Below are 6,000 nucleotides of genomic sequence, written 5' to 3'. Positions count from 1 at the left end.
AGAAACGGGATCTTTCCCAGAAGCTGTGTCAGTTCCCCAGGCCGCCCTCTCCCTGGCAGTGCACTGGATCAAAGATGGCCAAAGTCTCAGGCCTTGAGACTCCTCCTCGGCCGTGAAAGGTGTCGGGTGACTCCAATGTCTTAAATCTTAAAAATGATATCTGTATAGAGGCTCCACAGGGTCCTCCCTTGATTTCCACACACACACTGTGGCATGAGTGTGGCATTTATTTTATTCTGTGGCAAAGAATAAAATAAAAATATGCGTATGTGTATATAAAATATGATAGTTCACACATAATTTAACACATGTGTATATAAGTATAAACAACCATACACATTTACACATAGCATTACATCTGTATATAGATACATAGCTATAACTGCATCTGGACAGGTATGGTGTGGAGCTCCTATAATCACAGCATCCAGGAGACTGAGGCAGGGGGATCATGAGTTCCAAACTAGCTTGGGATATAACAACGAGACTATATCTAACCTCCCAAAACCTGAACCTCTGTTTCCCACTGTGTAAAGTAGCTTAGACTACTAAACACCTTTAAACTAAAGGGTGAAAGTGGGGCTGGAGATGTAGCTTAGTGGGTAGAGCGTTTGCCTAGCACACATGAAGCCCTGGGTTCAATCCCTGGCACTGCATAACCTGGGTGTGGTGGCACATGCTTCTCATCTATGAGGGGAAGGCAGGAGGAACAGAAGTCTAAGAACATCCTTATGACAAAGTTTGGGGTCAGCTTGGGCTACATGAAACACTTTATCCCCAAAAAACCGAAATCTCAAAGAGAAAAATTATGGTTACATTATCTTTTCTAGAGCACAGTTCAAACCCAGTGCATTTTTATTTGATACCCATCAGTCTGCTCATTTTTTTCCTTTTTCTATTTTCCATGTGTGTGTATGTGTGTGTGTGTATACTGTATGTGAGTGTGTGTATATGTGTGTGGGCACACATGCTTGTGTGCATGTACACATGCATATGAACTCCTGAAGCTGATGTTGTATCTCTCAGTCAAACCCGGAGTCCATAAATAGTATCGCTAGTCAGCTTACTTAGGGAATCCCGTCTCCATCCTCCATGGCTTCCAAGGTGGACAGGCAGCCAGGCGCCCCCAGCATTCGCCTGGGTTTCTGGGGAGTCCAACACTGGTCCCCATGCTTTTGTGGCAAGCACTTTAATTGTTGAGCCAATTCCTCCGCCTCCATCCTGTTTATTGAAAGACTTCTAGTCCTGAATGGAGAAAAAGCTGACTGTAGAAGCGAAGGGGACAGAAGCCACAGAGGCAGGCGACTGCTGGCACTTGGCAGAGGGAAAGGGCCTGGCTTTCATGAGCCAGACTTTTTGGCAAGCCACAGGATCTTTCTGGACCTCAGTGTTCATTTGCATTCTGGTTGTGTCACTGAGGTGAACCGAGACAGGAACGGATCTGGAGTGGCTCCTTCAGGGCTGTAGGCCTGCGTGAAGCAGCCTTGTTTTTTTTTTTTTTTTCCTTGTTTGGTTTAATAAAAATGTGCTACAGAGAAAAGAAGGGCCGGGGAGTTAAAACTGTTTGTCTCTTGATGCACGCTGGCTCTGCATGTCCTGGAAGACACCACCTACCGGGGTCTCCCAGGTACTCAGCTGTGCTACAGCCCAAGCCAGGAGCTACCGAGTGGGTCTTGTTTGAAAGTCAAGAGAACAGAGGGGTAGCTAGAGACACAGAGGTTTAGGGTGATGGTTCTTGGATCAAACTTGAGGGACCGAGAGAGTGCTGGGGAGTATACAAAGCACACAGAGGAGAGCTACCGGAGGGAGTCTTCTAAGTGTGAGGGCTGAGGGTGAACCTGAGGAGGCAGAAAGGCTGATGCCAAGGCCAGAGCATTGTGGAAGGCTTTCAGCCATCACAGGTCTTTGGGGACTGGTTCAATTCCGCAGGGCTTTTCTGTGGTCTCTATAAACTCCCTAAATGCCCTTGAATGCCAGGCCTCTGACACGCAAGTGGTGTCTCCTACAGACAGACAGACCCTCCTGCCGCAGATGGCTTCAGATTCTTCCTCAGACCGAGAATAGGGGTTTTTGGTTAGGAAATAAAGTAGTCATGGAATTTCAAGGAAGGCTGGGTAAGGAAGCTATTTTCAAGGAATTTAAAGCTTTTATTCAGATTGCAAAATCTTTTCCCGGAGGGGACAGGCAGCTCTAGAGGGTGACAGAAAACACAGAGCTGCATGCATGAATCACCTGCCCCTAGAGAGCCAGACTGGGGCTCGTGGGGAGGCCACGGAGGAGCGCAAAGGGCAGGTTTTGTACTGCTAGTCCTGCGGAACGCATGAGAACCAACTGCATGTAGATTTGGGTTCAAATTCCCCACAGCAGCACTGGCAAACACCCCACCATACCAACCACGTTATGCCTTTAGAAACCAGCACTAAGATCTCAACAGCAAGCTAAATATCAAGCCAGCCACACAGTACACAGCAGCACATAATCTCAGTTCTATGTGGAACTAAGGCAGCAGGCACAGGGGAGAGTTTAGCTTGGGGCCCTCATTTGGTTTTGGTTATGTGCCTCTCTTGCAATAATGCACATAGTGGTCTACTTCATTTACTTGCACACAGTATGAACCCACACTGCTCTCCAAACAGTGGTTGTGGCAACCCCAGAACCCCCTCAAGCTCCCACCTGCCTTGTAGCCTTACAGTATTCCCATCTCAACAACAGTATAATTGTCCCTCCTCCTGGTAACAATACACTTGTGACAGTTTCTATGTAAGTGTATTCCAAATAGGCACAGGTAGGAAGACTAGAAAGATGGAGCTCCCTCAAACTGGTTTTGGGTACATGTACAGTAAGGTACATTGTGTACAGCAAATGAATTTTTAGGAGGAATCCCCTATAGACTATCTCGAGCATGCAGATGATTAACTCAGAGCATTATGAGAAGGGACTATGCAGTAGGAAAAATGAATGTATGATTTAATCTATCAATCAAAATAGAGAACCATGTAAACCACGCCCCTCAGTAAACAGCTTTCCCTCTCACGAACTCCATTAAAAGCAAAAGTCATGCTGGGCAGTGGTGGCGCACACCTTTAATCCCAGCACTTGGGGGGCAAAGGCAGGTGGATTTCTGAGTTCGAGGCCAGCCTGGTCTACAGAGTGAGTTCCAGGACAGCCAGGGCTACACAGAGAAACACTGTCTCGAAAAAACAAAAACAAAACAAACAACAAACAAACATCCAGAGTACTAACTGAGTCCCTTGAGTGTCCTCTGTGAATCCTGAGAGTGTGTCTCTCTATGACCTGCATTATCACTTGCTCTAAGAAGAGCGGTCTCACATGTCCTGTAGATCCATGTGTGCCTGCATTTGCGGTTCTCTGGGTAAGAGGCCATGGACTTGGGAACACCTGGTCCTGACCCCAGCCACTGGGCATGGGACCTAAAGAAAATGATGTCACAGAAGTTGAAAGTAGAGCAGGGGTTCCTAGAGAATGGAGCAGCGTGGATGATGTGGGAAGAGATGCCAATCAATTGGTATGATGTCATTGTTCGGTGAGAAGCAGGAGTTCTGGGTTCCCTGGACACAGCAGGGTAAATACAGCTAACAGCAATGCATTGTGTGTTTTAAAAATGGTCATGAGAGGGATGGCCTCATCTAAAGAAAGGTCCAAGTCTAAGATCATGGATGAGCTAATTATTATGTCTGATATGTACAGGACTCTAAACAGTACACTGTCTTCACGTGTGTACAGATGGTGTGGGGTGGTTGACTGTAGTTCACTTTGTAGATTCTTGCCTACCACCCATGAAGCCACGGATTTGGTCCCTAGGGGTGCACTAAGCTGTGTGATCCAGTACATGCCAGTAATCATGGGACTAGGGAGGTGGAGGCAGGAGGATGAGAAGTGCAAGATCCTTCTCAGTTCCAGAGTTGGAGGTCAGCCTGGGAGACATAACACCCCGTCTTAGCAAAATGTATACACATAGTAAGTGTTAATTAAAAACAAATCGTTTAAAAAGAGCTAGTAGCCCTACACTGCTTAATGATGCGATGTGTTCTGAGATGTGCCCCTCAAGACGATGACATCATTGTGTAAACATCACAGTGGGCACTTATGCATCAATCATGACGGACGAAGCTGCACCTGGGGAAGCACTGCAGACTTCTGTAGCATACATTAAAACAACGCTACAAAGAATGATCTCATAAAGATTTAAGTCAATATCACACACTTTACCGCAACTGTTGTAAACTGTTCATAATTATATGTGTTCTACCTTTACCATTTAAAACATTGATATGTGTGTGTGTGCACGTGTGAGGATGCTCACACATGCCATGGTACATGGAGATCAGAGGACAGCTTATAGAGGTAGGGTCTGCCCTTCCACATAGGACTGAACCCTTCATCTGCTGAGCCATCTCACCTAGGCTCTATTTATAGCACAGGACAGCATGGTCTATCTTTAATGCCAGCATCACTCTCTCTGTGCAGGGATGGTGTGAGGTCACTAGGCCATGGTAAGTTTTCAGCTCCTTTACTCTCTCACAGGACCACTGAGGGATATATGGTCTGTCACTGGCTGGAATGACAGTGGGCAATGAAGGAGCAAAGTGGTGGCCTATACTAACTCTCCAGACACATGGGGAGTTCAGGGATCATGTCTGTCCTATTGGGGTAGGCAAGTTCATGTGTTATTCTTTCTGCAGTCACTTGCTTTGCGGGATCTGAGACTCCAAAGAGCTGCCCTTGTGCCAGGCTCCTGGGCTGGAAGCTGGACACCTGAGCAAAGGTGATAGGACGGAGTATGACATACACTTGGGGATTAACCTAGAGCAGGTTCTGTGGCTTGTATTGTCAAAAGAATCAGAAATTTTCAACCCAGGTTGACAAGCTTGATGGGTGCATCGAGCCTTCTTCCCAACCTTATCTACACCATTAAAGCAACCAACCAACTAACCAGCCAACCAACCAACCAGCCAACCAACTAACCACAGCAACATCCTCTACCAAATCCTTACATTTTCAGTTTTTCCTACTGCACCAAGAACAAAGACAATTAAAAATGAAACAGGCATTTCCAATAAGGAAAAGGGAGGACCAGCATAGCGTGCCATGAGACACTGACTGTTAAAATTACACATGATGAATACTAAGCCAAGTAGTGTTGCTCCAGTCAAAACCCCCGCCTTCATGCCTCCACCTAAGATCTATTCCCTTTGTAAAGAGATTAGCTGCTATTAAAGGGGCATTAAAGACCCACTAGGCCAAACTAAGAGGATCTCTTGAACCAACTGGGCAGATCAGAAAGGATTTGAGGGACTTTCATATGAGGTCAGTATCTTTTGATATTGAGCCAATGTTCTTGTGTTCTGACTCTGGCCAAGTCCTCTGGCATAAATGTGGGCACACGCAGCCCCAGGGACACCTAGGCTGACACTCTGGAGTCCTTGCTTTTTCATGGACGCCACCTCCCTCCTACACAACTCTCCTTCCAACTCTGTCCTTACCTCAAACCTTGGTCCCATCTTTAACGTCCTCAACACATGAGTAGGCAGGACTCATGTTTGCCTGCACCCCCCCACTGACTTATGGCATCTTTCTCTTTTCACATCTGCAACCATGATTACTCCCATCCCCACTCCAGGCACCATCCGCTCTGTGCTGGACCCTTGACCCCTTTGGGAAGCAGGGTCACCTCAGAGAAGAGGGCGTTCCCGCATGTGTACTCACCCCTCCTGCCGAGGGGTGGAAAGAACTCCAGTCAGATGGGTGAGCAGCCAGGCTCACTCTGTAGCCTGGTATTCCCGCTTCCCCTCTGGGCTTCCTTCCACCTCACTCTGGAATTCTGTCTGCAAACCACAAGCTGAAATAACACAGGGAACCCTAGGCACTGCCCTGTAAATACCTGGCAGGAGATAAGGAGCTTGGATATTTACACAGAGGGTTCCCATCTCCCTCCTGCAGATACAGGACTCTTACTAAGGAAGCAAGAACATTGCCTAT

The 6,000-nt window shown here is 47.0% G+C and overlaps 1 protein-coding gene across 1 annotated transcript in view; it reads right to left on the bottom strand.

The window, feature by feature from the left end:
- Window positions 1–6,000, bottom strand: part of Col23a1 (collagen type XXIII alpha 1 chain) — a 295,946-nt gene that overhangs the window by 114,472 nt on the left and 175,474 nt on the right. The gene's annotated exons all lie outside the window — the stretch shown is intronic.

Source organism: Mus pahari, chromosome 14, assembly GCF_900095145.1.
Source record: "Mus pahari chromosome 14, PAHARI_EIJ_v1.1, whole genome shotgun sequence".
NCBI classification, from domain to species: domain Eukaryota; kingdom Metazoa; phylum Chordata; class Mammalia; order Rodentia; family Muridae; genus Mus; species Mus pahari.
Note: the sequence above shows the minus strand (reverse complement) of the source record. Positions and strands in the feature narration are given on the sequence as shown.